This window comes from Arvicola amphibius, chromosome 4 (genome assembly GCF_903992535.2).
Source record: "Arvicola amphibius chromosome 4, mArvAmp1.2, whole genome shotgun sequence".
Classification (NCBI taxonomy): domain Eukaryota; kingdom Metazoa; phylum Chordata; class Mammalia; order Rodentia; family Cricetidae; genus Arvicola; species Arvicola amphibius.
In genome coordinates, this window is record NC_052050.1 from 96682835 (window position 1) to 96696332 (window position 13498).

Here is a 13498-nt window from a genome sequence, read left to right on the forward strand (position 1 = left end):
ATCACAGCTGCTAAGAAGATGGAGGCAGGAACATCGAGAGTTCAAGGCCTGCCGGGACTTTAGAGTGAATTCAAGGCTAACCTGGGCATGTTGGTGAGACTATCTCAAAATTAAAAGAGAGAACCAGGAACTGAGTAGGAATACTTAGTACACAGGACTGAGAAACTGAGTTCAACCATCAGAAGCAAAAGGAGGAGAGAACAGACCCTGAAAGTTGTCCCCTGACCTCCACAGGCATGTTCTCTGTCTCTCTGTTTCTCTATGTGTCTGTCTGTGTCCATCTGTGTGTCTGTCTGTCGGTCTGTCTCTCTCTCTTTCTCTCTCCCTCTCTCTCTCTCTCTCTCTCTCTCTCTCACACACACACACACACACATATACAAACATATAAATATATAATATATATAACATAATATATATTATGTTTACTATTTTAAAAATATGTGTAAGAGAAACTGGAGTGGAAACTTTGGATGATAAGAATAATTCTCAAGCCAAGGAACAGAGTGAACAGAGAGCCATTCACAGCAGCTTACACGTTCCCAGGAAGAGGCAGGCATGGTGGCACACACCTGATATCCCAGCACAGGGAACCTGAGGCAGAGCAATCACATGTGCACAGCCAACTGGACTACAGGCTGAGACCCTGTCTCAAAACAACCAAAGGGGCCAGGCAGAGTGGCACACACCTTTAATCTCAGCACTAATGAGACAGAAGCAGGTGAATGTGAGTTCATGGTTACCTGGTCTACAAAGAAAATTCTAGGCCAGTTGAGATTACATTGTGGGATCTTGTCTCAAAATCAAAACAGAACATAGCAAAACAAACAAAAAGAAAACAAACCAGCCAACCAGAGCAGGGCATGTGACCCAGCAGCAGAGTGTTCAAGGTCCTGGGTTCTATTCCTATACAGCCTAAGAAATAGGCAGTCTTTCCTCAGACACTCCTTCCCTAGCCCTGCCCAATGGTCATTAATCGACAGCTACTAATGAGCTGACTTGCTACCTTTTGGTCTGCTCCTCCAGCCTGGAGACCTCGTGAAGGAACACAATAGAAACAAAAAAACCACTCTAGATCCACTTGCCTTTCCCTCCTCTTCCATTCCCTCCCCTCCCCTTCCCCCTTTCCTCTTCCTCCCTTACATTTCTGGGCAAATTTTCACCCAGTTGTAGCTCAAAGTTTCAAACAATTAAGCTGAAATGGAGTCTTCTGGAAAGAACTTCTACAAGGAAGGTGGGCACACAGGGAAGAGGGGGCTTTTTGTCTAGCTGAAATACAAATACAATTTCAAGAAGTATGGTTGTCATTTTTGCAGTTGTTAGAATAACGATCAAGTCATTGGCAAAGCGTATAGCACCCTTGAAGAACAGACCCATCCCTGAACTTCCCAGCCCCAAATTTCTTTAGAGCATGAAAACTGAGCCTCTTATCTTAGGGGTGTCTGGTACTTACAACTGAACACACCGTGAATGGATCAGGCAGGGATGGCATTGATCTTATCCAGCTCATGACATTGGCTTTCAGGCATGTCCACAACACACTGTAGATGTTCTATAAAGATTTGTTGACTTGAGAAATGAATAAATAAACTCTATCTCCTCCCCCCAAAACACCTTTTACTGCAAGTAGAGTGCCTACTTTGTGTGTCAAACCCATCAGAAGCCAACTGAGACCTCTAAGACTTACAGTCGGGATATCCACGTGGTTATTAAGATTGTTACACTCTGTGTGCCTGAGGTCATGATGCTCTATGGGCCAGCTGGACTCCAAAGTCCTGAACTATAGATAGCTGTTTCAGTGTGAGCCTTCCCTGTCCATTAGAGACCTCCAGAGAAGACACTTTCCATAGCCTGTATGATGTAACCACCTTGGAATAAAAAGGAATCGTAGGCCTACATCCCATCTCCCATCAAATGTCTGTCATAATGCCAGGAGACGACAGCTGGAGCTGCTTTCCCTCCATTCCAGAGGCTTTCCCAAATTGGATGGTCCAGGGGAAAGATGCTGTCAGGTGGCACAGACAGATGGTCTGAGAGAGTTTAAACTGGGAACTTGGACTAGAGCCAGAACCAGATGCCTCTTTGAGCCTCTGTTTCCTCATCTGTAAGAAGAGCTAAGAAAAGTCCTCTTCTAGAAATTCATGGCAGCAACATCTGTGTGTGTGCGCGCGCGCATGTATGTGTTTGTGTGTGTATACTGGTGTTCATGAGTATAAGTGTACCTGTGTCGCAGTACATGTGAGAAGGGTAGAAGACAACCCCAAACATCAGTCCACCTTGCACCTTATCTGAGATAGGGTCTCCTGCTGTCCATCATTGCATAGGCCAGGCGAGCTGGCCCTGGAGATTCTGAGATTCTCATCTGTGACCCGCGTTTCTCCATGATAACACTGGAATTACAGATGGTGTTAGTACATTTGCTTTCCCTGGGAAATCTGAACTCTGGTGCTTCTGTTTGTGCATCAAGTACCTTATCCATTGCGCTTACCCCAGCTCCACAGCAGCTGATCAAGGTGCAGACGCATTACAAATGTGGCAGGCACCCACAGGGACTCTCCTTCATAAATCCTTATGTCAATCTTCTGAAAGAAGTCCACTAACACAAGTACATCACAGATGAGAACACCGTGGCTCAGAGAGGTTGACAAGAGGATGAGCACCACACAGCTCTCAGGTAAAGGGGTCTTAATGTGAGCATGAGTTTGTCTAAACCTAGAGACACACTTGGAATGTTCAGCTGACTCCATGCCTTTGGATTGCAGAAGCATGAAGGCCGACTAAGAGATGATCAATCAGTCAACACAGGTTAATATGCACTCACTGGTGAGTTTAACATGAGAGACAAATAGGGAAGGATTTAAGAACACTAGAGAACTTTCCTTGCTCCAGACACCTCCATAGCATAGTAGCCAAGTGGCCTAGAAATCGGTCTCACCCTGACCATTGCTCTTCTTCTTCAGTCAGTAGATATGGATACGGTGGAGACGATGCTTGGGGGATTATGAAGTATAAGCAACTCAAAAGCCCATTACTTGAGTGATGCAAAAAGATACTGTGGTCTGCCTGAGCCACGGAACAGCCTATAATGAGAGAAATAAAGAAAATGCGGACACATGGTCAGCACCGTCATTCCAAGTGCAAGAAGACAATGTCCACAGGCATCCTAAGCCAAGGGAGATGACTCAGTGGTTAATAGCCATTGCCACTCTTTGCAGAGGGCCCAAGTTTCAATCCCAATAGCCACATCACAACTGTCTGTAACTCCAGTTCTAGGATATCTGATGCCTTTTGACTTCCTCAGGTACCAGGCTTGCACAAAGTGCACAGACGTGCATGCAGGCAAAACACCCATATACATAAAATTAAAATAAGTTGTGTTTTTTTTTAATGGCCCAGAAGAGACAGGCTAATTAACAGTTGCACAGGAACAAAGAGAAGAGGAAGAATGATTGCAAGTGAACTTGAAGGTCATCTGGGAAGTGACACATGCTGTTTGTTTTTCCTTTGGTGTGTGTGTGTGTGTGTGTGTGTGTGTGTGTGTGTGTGTGGTTTTTTTTCTTTCAGTTTTTCAAGACAGAGTTTCTCTGTGTAACAGTCCTGGCTGTCCTGGAACTCACTTTGTAGACCAGACTGACTTCAAACTCACAGAGATCCGCCTGCTTCTGCCTCCCAGGTCCTGGGATTAAAAGTGTGTGCCACCACCACCCAGCAACACAAATACTTTTTAAATAAATTACGGTCATATGGATAAATCATTGAGTCATCTGAGTACATGCACATTCCAGACAGTGCTGCCTTACCTAGGCCCGAGTGAGGCAAAGGAAGGAGAGGGATGCTTGGGAATAGCAGTGATGCCGAAGCTAGGAAGACAGCAGTGGTTAAGTAACAACAACAGAAGCAACTGGAGGACCCGCTATACAGTGAAAATGCCAGACGGCAGATGTTGGCTCCACGACTAGAGGACTTGCTTAGCATGCCCAAAGCCTGGCTTCCATCCCCAAAATCACAGGTGAGACACATCTGCGATCCCAACACTCAGGATGTGAAGGCAGACGGAGCAAGAACTAGTTCAAGGTCATCCACAGAACTGGAGGACAATCTGGACTACAGGAGACCCCCACTGAAAGAGAAAAAGAATAATAAAAGGGATGGGAGAAAGGATGCAAAAGAAAATGCCTGCTGTATCTCAGATACCCACTGCAGCACCGATTGTAGTCAGGACAACAGTCCAGGAAGCAGCTATGGTCACTGTTAGGTCTGCAGTGTCCACACTTAGCAGTGGCCTCAGGATGCTGATTGCTTGTCCATGGGACCTGCTGTCTTCCTTGGCCTTGGATTTCCAGCAAGTCAGAAACCTCATGGATCCTCAGTTCCTCCATCAGTATGAAGGTGCTCCTGACCTCAGGACTGCAAGGCCACGACCTGGAAAGAGTAGTAAAGAGCTGACTGAATTCCCAGGTGGCCCATGGAAGCAGATGACCAATGAATAACTCCAGTTATGAGCTTAGAGTGTGACCTAACAAGTTCACACAGCTACTGAAATAGGAGCTGACATTCAAACCCAGGGCTGGCCCAGAGCTCAAAGCCATTGCAAGTGTCCAGGTCGATTAGGTCTGACATTGGCTCCTACCCCAGAACCTTGGACAGCAGCCAGCCAGCCCCATTCCCTGCTGGAAGCCTTTACAATTCTAGAGGAAGCCTGTGCCTCTGCACAGTGCTAATGTCGGAAGTGCTATATTAGTACCCAGCACTGCCTCCCACCAGATCCCCAAGGCCCTCTTAGGCCAGGACAAAGAAGGCCATGCCAGAAATTCACTGATCAAGATTCTGCACACTGCAGGCACCGCTGGTAGAGGACTGGTGGAATCAGAACCCAGCCTGGTCCCATTCCCTTGACACAGCCAGCCCTGAGGGATACTGTCTGCCTTTCTCAGCCATGCTCTGCAAGGACAGATGTCAAGAAATGAATTTGGCCCTTCTTCCTATGGGAGAGCTCTAAAAAGTTGGGGGAAAGGGCAGAGAAAGATAACACAGCATCTCTCCCTCTCTGACCTCCAGCTCACTCTCCCCAGTATCTCTTCTCTGGCCCCTGGTCCAGCCTCGTCCAGCACCTCCTTTTGAACTGGAGCTCATTCTCACTCTGAGATTGCCTCTCTGACATCTAGTCCATCCCTGCATCTCTCTGATTCTCTGGCCTCACTCTAATGTTTCTGTGACCTCATTCAGCCCCCTACAGCATCCAGTAAATCTCTCCATCTCAAAAGCCTTCACTTAGCTTTCCTTCCCAAGTCTCTTTACCTTAGCAGTTTTAGAGGTTGATCTACTGACATCTCCTCTGTGTCATGGTTCTGTCCTCCATGAACCCTAACTGTGTATGGACTTACAGTGACTCATGTCTCAGAGATAAAGAACACTCTGGAAAGTGCTAGGGTTTTGGGATTTGATGTGTCTTGGTGGGTTTCTGTGTTAGAAGTTCGATCTCCAACTTGGTAATGTTCAGCAAGTGAACTTTTAAGAGGTTGGAAGTCTCATGTCCCCAAAGGTGTGCCCTCCCAGGAATTGGGAGCCTCTGATGCTTTTGCTTTTGTGGTGATGGAAATAGAACCAAGGACCTCATGAAAGCTAGGCAGGTGTTTCAGCATCAAAGCACAAATCCAGAATTCTGAGAGGGGTTTTCATACCTGGAGCAAGCCCAGGAATGCTCCCCGTTCTAGATGCCTGTTGGAGATGGGGCTGCTTTCTCCCCAAGTGCTCTGGCCGCCACCACCCACTGTGACACAGTGCAGTCAAGGGCCCTCTCCAGAACTGATCTTCTGCAGGCTCTATACCCTCCAGACCAGCTAGCTCAATAAATGGCCTTACTCTCTAAAGTTAGGCAGTCTCCACTGAGATGAGTGACTCAGACAAAATCATCAAAACAACAGAGACTTCCCAGGCATAGCAACTCAGACCTGTCAATCACAACTACTTGGGAGGCAGGGTCAAAAACATTGAAAGTTCAAGGGTGACTTGGACTGCACCGTCAGATCCGATCTCAAAGGCAGAGCAGGGATTCTAACCGTGTTTATCTGATCTTCAACCATACATATGGTTTGATCTCCATGTATGGATGGCTACCCTTTGTTGTCAGCTTGACTCAACCAGGAATCAACTATGAGGCATATCCCTGGACACCCTTGTGAGAGATTTCTTAGGATAATTGAAATGGGGAGACCTACCCGAATATGAATGGGACCTTCCACTGGTAGCCTATATATAAGGAGACTGAAGAGAAAAGGTTTGGTGTTTTGCCTGTCTGCCTTTGAATCATGCTGGCAAGTTCATCTGCCTCTGCAGATCTCCAGGAATCCCCCAGGTCTTCAGTACCAGACTAGAGCTGCTGGAGCATGCAGCCTCGTGGGCTAAGCAACTACTGGGTCCTCGGCCTCTCCAATGTGCAGAGGGCATTGTTGGACTATTCAGTTATTGTTGTGTAGGCCAATCCCCCTTTGATAAAATACATTTGTGCTGTGGGTTCTGTTCCTCTAGCACAATTCTAACACTGTGCTGACTCAAGGACAGAACAATCTGAAAGCAGTCATTGAAAGAAGGCTTTAAGGAAAGACCAATTGTGCAAGACAGAACAGGCATGCTGGGATTGGGCTGAAGCTTGCCAGGTTCCTCTTTGTACCCTCTGTCTTCCAGAGGTGTGTCTATGAATGCAAGGCCCGGGAAGAAGATTAAGCAGCCAGTCAGAGTCCCCCAAGCACTCCAGGCCACACACAGTCACATGCCAGCGAGGCTCCAAGAACTAGACCACTTATCCCCCAGCTCAGTCATGTGACTGTCTGAGGCCCCCATGAACCCTGGTCTCTCCATTGGACACAGTGGCTGACCACTGGGGTCAATGAGCTAGCCTCTCCCCAATCCACCTCCATGCTTCTCTCTGGACCTGGACTTGTTTTTTGTTTTCTTATTAGACTATCTTTACAGCCTTCGGGGTCACAGCAAAACTGAGGGGACCATACCATTCCCATATGCCCCTGTGCCACCACACTTAAACTCCCCCATTATCCACATCTCCTATTGGAGGGCTTCACTGGTCACACTGGTAAGCCACCTTGACTCATGACCATCATCCAGAGCCTGAAGTTTTGTTGAGAAGCGATTTCTCAGAATTTCCACAGCAGGCCAGGGTAATAAAATGTCTAGACACAGGCCAGACGAGCCTGCCTCATCCGTCCTCTGCCAAGACAAGCAGTCTACACAGAATCCCCCAGAGGACGAGCAGTGAGACGCCTGGGTCACCAGGCTGTGGATGAGCAGAGAGGTGCATCATAAAAACAGTATGCCATTCTTTTAGCTTGGGGGAAAGGGGAAATAAAAGCTAGTGTCCCGCAACCAGGTGAATGCCATTAACCTGTCAAGAGCATGTCTTCCTGATGTCTTTGGGCACTGGGGCTTGGGAACTGGAGGCTGCTGTTGCAGCTGAGGGTGGCATCTTCTTCCCCGCTCCTCTGCAGAGTGTAAGGATTATTAAAATGAAAAAGCGATCAACAATGAGCTCTTCCTGCTAGGTCCTGCCCTTTCTTCAGCCACTCTGACTCCGTTAACCCCATGAAGACCGCAGTGGCAGTGCCCTCTGTGAGATGGCGTGTATCATGTGTTTGTATACATATGAAGGTCAGAGGACAACCTCAGGCATCATTCTTTGGGGGCTTTTTGATGATGGTCTCTCACTGACTTGGAATACCAATTAAGTTAAGAGGGCTGGAAGGTTAGCCCCAAGGATCTTCCTGTCCCTGCCACCCCAGCACTGGGGAAAGTAACACCATGCCTGGCTTTAAAAAAGCAAAAAACAATTTGATGGGGATTGGGGACCTGGAGAGATGGCTCAGGGCTTAAAGCATTTGCTGCTCTCATAGAGGACCGCAATTTGGTTCCCAGAATCCACATGAGGTTCACAACTAACTTTAACTGCAGATCCACGGTATCTGATGGGCTCTTCTGGTCTCAACAGACAGGCACGTGAATGTGATGTACATACATACATGCAAAGCATTCATGAACATATGATAAAAATAAATCTTTAATTCTTTCATTTATTTAATTTAATTAATAATTTTATTTATTTATTTGAGTTTGAACACATATGCATGCATATCACATGTATGTAGATGTCAGACAACAACTTGCATTATCAGTTCTCTCCTTCCCTGGTGTGGGTCCCTGGGATCAAACTCAGGTCATTTTAGCTTAACAGTAAGTGCCTTTACCCCCCTGAGCCATGTTACTGGCCCACACCTAGAGTGTTTTGTTTTGTTTTAAGACAGGGTTTTTCTGTGTTACAGCTCTGGTTGCCCTGGAATTTACTTTGTAGACCAGACTGGCCTTAAACTCACAGAGATCTGCCTGCCTCTGCTTCCCAAGTGGCGGGATTAAAAGCGTGTGCCACCACAGCACACCTAGATTTTTGCATGGGTTCTGGGACTTGAACTCAGATCCTCATGCTTGTATGGCAATCACTTTTACTCTGCCATCTCCCCAGCCCCTTTCCTGTCTTAGAGACAAGGGGACTGAGTCCTAAAACCAGTACAAAACAGCCCACTGCAGCTTTTGCAGTTTTCCTGTAGCTTCAACCCACAGACTGCGTGCTACTGAGATGAAATTCCGTGAAGGGTTTCTGTGCTCCCAATGCCCATGCCAAGCCCCCTTCCACCAGGTGAGTGCTGGGTCTAATCCGGTCACGGGTGACATAGAAGGCATGGTTCCCAACACCTGCTGTCTATTATTTGATTTACTTTAATGTGGCTGTGACAGGGTACCTGCCACCAACATCTTGAAAAGGGAGACAAGGTTTGTCCTGGATCACAGTCTCAGGCCATCAGTGCTTTGTAGTGAGGAGGGCAGCACAGAGCAGCTTACAGCATAGCAGACAGGAAACAAATAGAAACTAGGAGAATAAAGGCAGGAAATAGGCACCAAGGTAATCTACTTCATCTGACCAGGCCCCACCTACTTCTCTCTGCCTCCAAATAATGTCATCATGTTACAAAGACTGCAAGAGATGAACTCATTGATTAGGTCAGAGTCCTTTCTTTCTTTCTTTCTTTCTTTCTTTCTTTCTTTCTTTCTTTCTTTCTTTCTTTCTATCTTTCTTTCTTTCTTTCTTTCTTCCTTCTTTCCTTCCTTCCTTCCTTCCTTTATTTCTTTCTTTCTTCCTAAAGAAAGTCAGACAGTCACATGCAATTCCTCATCTAGTGTGTCTGGAGTCTTGCAAGCCTGACTTGACTCTGTCCTCCTACAAATGGACTTTGGAGGCTAAGGGAAGTACAGCTTCTCAACTGCCTATGACTAAGGCTAGTCATCTTCTGTCAAGAAAGGCCAACCTCTTGACAGAGCATGCAGAATGGTGAAGGAGGACGGGGACACCTGCCGATGTAGCCTGGTAATCAATGGGGTAACAAATGTCTCAGTCAGATTGACCCCCACCTCCAGAGCCCTTGTGGTCTAATCCTTTCTGGAAATTCAGGGTCTAGGGGTCCACAACCCCAGACACTGCATATTTAATGTTACATTAATTGTGATTTTTAAAATTTAAGTATAGCTCCCACTGCAAGTAGAATACATTCAGTGAATGCTTGTTCAGTGAATAAATCAATTACTAGATATCGATCATGCATAGAAAATCTTGTTTCCAAAGAAATGGGTCCTGCTGAGCCTGATAGCACACCAGGGCTTGTAGTCCCAGCAACTAAGGAAGGAGGCAAGTTCAAGAGTAGTCAGGAGAACTTAGTGAGGCTCTCTCGAAATAAATAACAAAATAAATAAATCGAGATGGAGATACAGCTCCCATGGCACATGCTTACCTAGCAGATGCAAACCCCAGAGCCAACCTCCAGCACGCACACACACACATACACACACACACATACACACACACACACACACACACATGCACACAGAGAGACAGACAGACAGAATATGCATCTACAAAAGTGTTCATGCCAGCAAACCATGCATAAACAAGATTAGCCACACCCTGTGAGCATTAAAGGAAGGTCTCCAATGATACATCACACTGGAAGCCCTAACTCACAAGTAAGAGATATATCTTATCCATCAAGGAGTTGGCAATTTTTCCTTTTCCTTTTTCTAAAGATGTGCTTATTTTTAGTTTGGGTATGGGTGTCTTGCCTACATTTACTTCTGTGCACTGCATATGTGCAGTGCCCTGGAGCCCAGGAGAGGGCATCATATCCCCTGGAAATGAAATTACAGGTCATTGTAATCTGCCCTGTGGGTCCTGCGAATTGAATCAGGTCCTCAGGAAGAGCAGCTTTCTCTCCAGCCCCATCCAACTTATCTTAAAGGGCCAGACAGGAAATACACGAGACCTTCCATCATCTCTGTTCTAACAGCTGACTTTGTTCATCTTAGCAGTGCTGTACTGAGATTTGAGATGTTACCTGCCTCCCAGGATTTGGTCCCCTATAGGTGGCAGTACAGGGAGATGGTGGAACCTAACAAAAGAAGAGCTCTAATAGAGATGAGTAGAGATTGTGATCTTTATAACCTCTCCCTCCCTCCCTCCATCCATCCATGCATCCATCCTTTCCCTCTTTCCCTTCCTCCCTCCTTCCAGCCACAACAAGGGAAGCAGCTCTATCACCACATACTCCCCACCATGATCTACCCGAGACCCAAAGCAATGGACTTAAATGAAACCTCTAAAACCACGAGCCAAAATAAACCTCTTCTCCCCTTACGTTGTCTGTCTTTAGCATTTTGTCACAGCAATGGAAAGGTGACTAACATAAGCATGTGTGTGTCACAGCAACTAGAAACGAACAAGTCTGGCCGAGCTCCAAAGACAACTTGAGACGTCCATTCATAAATTTAGGATGCCTCGGGTTCTCTGCCTTTCCAACCCTCTGCATCGTGAATTTCCCCCAGGGCTTCTTCTTGGAATGCCAGGGAAAGAAAGGAAAATACACGGATTGAGCAAATCCTGTTTGGTATCTAAAGGTCCCTGTTTTGAGCCCAGGTATCCACAGCAAAATGTTAGGTACTGGAGTAGGTGGGGATCAGGGCTTGGGATGGATAGCTGGTTTGAGATAGATACAGAGATGGATTCTGATAAAAGGTCTTTAATGGCACCAGCCAACACTCAGACATAGAAAACTCCTGATCTTGAAGATGCCTAATGGGAAGTGGGCTCCAAGTTAATTCATGATCTGTGCTCTAATGACTTAGGTGCCTGCTAAGAGTTGGGGTGACACCCAATAGGGGAATAAAGAGATTCATATGTGACTACAATTCACATAGCCTCAGACAGACCCCAGGCAGTGGGGAGCTGGGTTCACTTTCCCACCCCGATCCTGGAGCAGCAAAGATGGCGCTTGAGTTCAGCGGCAGTGTCGATTTAGGGCCTGAAGGGAACAAATCATACATTGGAGCTATTTCGGGTTACATTCTGCTACTTTGTTTAGTTCCTAAAGAGCGCCTCCCCCTACCCCACTCCCCACCCTCACCAGTGCCGCCCTCCACAGGTGGGTGCTGTTTGCTTTATGGATGAGGAAACAGAGGCTCTGAGAACTAGGAACTTGCCCAAACCGTGTTTAGGAAAGAACCCCAGACTGCAAAACCCAGGACTTTGTGCTTCCACCACGCCGTCTCCCAGGTGTGTGAGAAATCCATTCGTGGCGCCTCAGCTCCCCTGAGGCCACTCGAGCCTCCTTCATTTGGCCCCTTTTATCTGCGAGGACGAGTCCATAACGTGCGTGCGTCCTGGTTGTCTGAGTCCTGCTCCCTGACAGCCCCACTTCCCAAAGTCGTCGTGCCTGCCCCCGTTGCCCCATGTGCCTCCTCTCCTTTCCCCATGGCACTCAGCACTGCTGTCTGGAACACATTTTACCAAATGAGAAAGGAAAAAAAATCGAATATTTTGTTTTTGCACTAGCTACCCTTCTCACCCATGACTAAAACCTTCACACAGAACAAAAATATCCAAAGCTTTTAGAAACCAAACTAGGAGCTCGGCCTCCCCCGCTCAGCATTTACCAAATCTGCACCATAAGCCAGAAGCTGACCTTGGTCTAGCTAGGGACAGTGAGGATGAGAAGGGGTAGGGTTGGGTACCTGGGGATCGGAGCTCCCCAGCACTGCTTTCCCACCCCAAGTGAGCCTCGGATTCCTGATCTTGGGGGGAAAAAGGCCTTCAGGAAGTGAGGAGAACACAGCAGGGCTGAGCCTAGGACCTAGTGCCCTTGTGTTCACGGAATGTGAGAGCCGGTTCCCTAAGCAGAGAGAGCTCTGAAAGCTAACACTGGAAGATGCGCCCCTCTTGGCAAGCCTGCCGTCCTGCATCGATTAGATTTGGCTTGCAAAATGTTCCTGAGATGAAAGGAGCTGTCAGGGAGACAGACAATCAAAGCTTCTTTGGGACCTGAAGTTCCTAGCCTATGGCTGACTGGAAAAGAGAAAATAAGAGGTGGAGAGAGAGGAGGAAATGACAAAGGACCGCAGAACAGAGTGAGCCTCGGCAACAGCGTCCTCCCACTCTCCGAATACTATACATGGGGGAGGGGGAGACATGACATTAGCCTATTCAACCCTCCTACTCAGGGAAGCTGGCACTCAGCGAGGGTAAGGATAACTCCCAGGTCTGCCCAAAGCGAGGTCTCACTCCCCTCCCCCGGCTTCCTTCTGCTGCCTAGAGTCTTTCCTGGCCGTATTTTATTCTTTTCTTCACCCTGAAGTCTGCTCCCCAACCACCCAGTCAGCCAGAGTTTTACCCGTGCCCCAGCCTGTGCCTACACATGCAGCTGTAGAATCAAAGGTACTCTTGGCAACTGAAGGGGCTTCAGTTTCTTCAAAGATTCAGCCCCTGAGATGATGTGGGAGTTCTCTCTGTGTGCTGTGATTACCATTAATGAGTAAAGAAACTGTTTTGGACCTACAGCAAGGCAGAGCTTAGATAGGCAGGGAAAGCTAGGCTGAATGCTGGGAGAAGAAGGGCGGAGTCAGAGAGACACCATGGAGCCGCTGGTGGAGATAGACCTGCTGAAACTTTGCTGGTAGGCCACGACCTCGCGGTGATATACAGATTAATAGAAGTGGGTTAAATTAATATAAGAGTTAGCCAATAAGAAGCTAGAGCTAATGGGCCAAGCAGTGATTTAATTAATACAGTTTCTGTGTGATTATTTTGGGGCTAAGCTAGCTGGGCGGCCAGGAACCAACAAGCAGCCCTCCATACTACACTGAGAGGCTATCCATGCTCTGGTGGATGGCTGAGCCCATATGTCAGTCAGTACAAAGTAGGTTCAGTGGGTTGAGAGGGTTGGGGAAGGGAGGGGAAGAGAGAGATCAAAGAGTATCCATGAAGCTGTGAAGGAGACAAGAGGAGGACAAGGGGAAGAATTGGAAGAGAGGGAACAGAAGGCAAATTTGATGAAAGCCCATTGTGTGCACATATGAAATTCTCAAACAATAAAAAAAATAAAAAGAAGGAACTAGA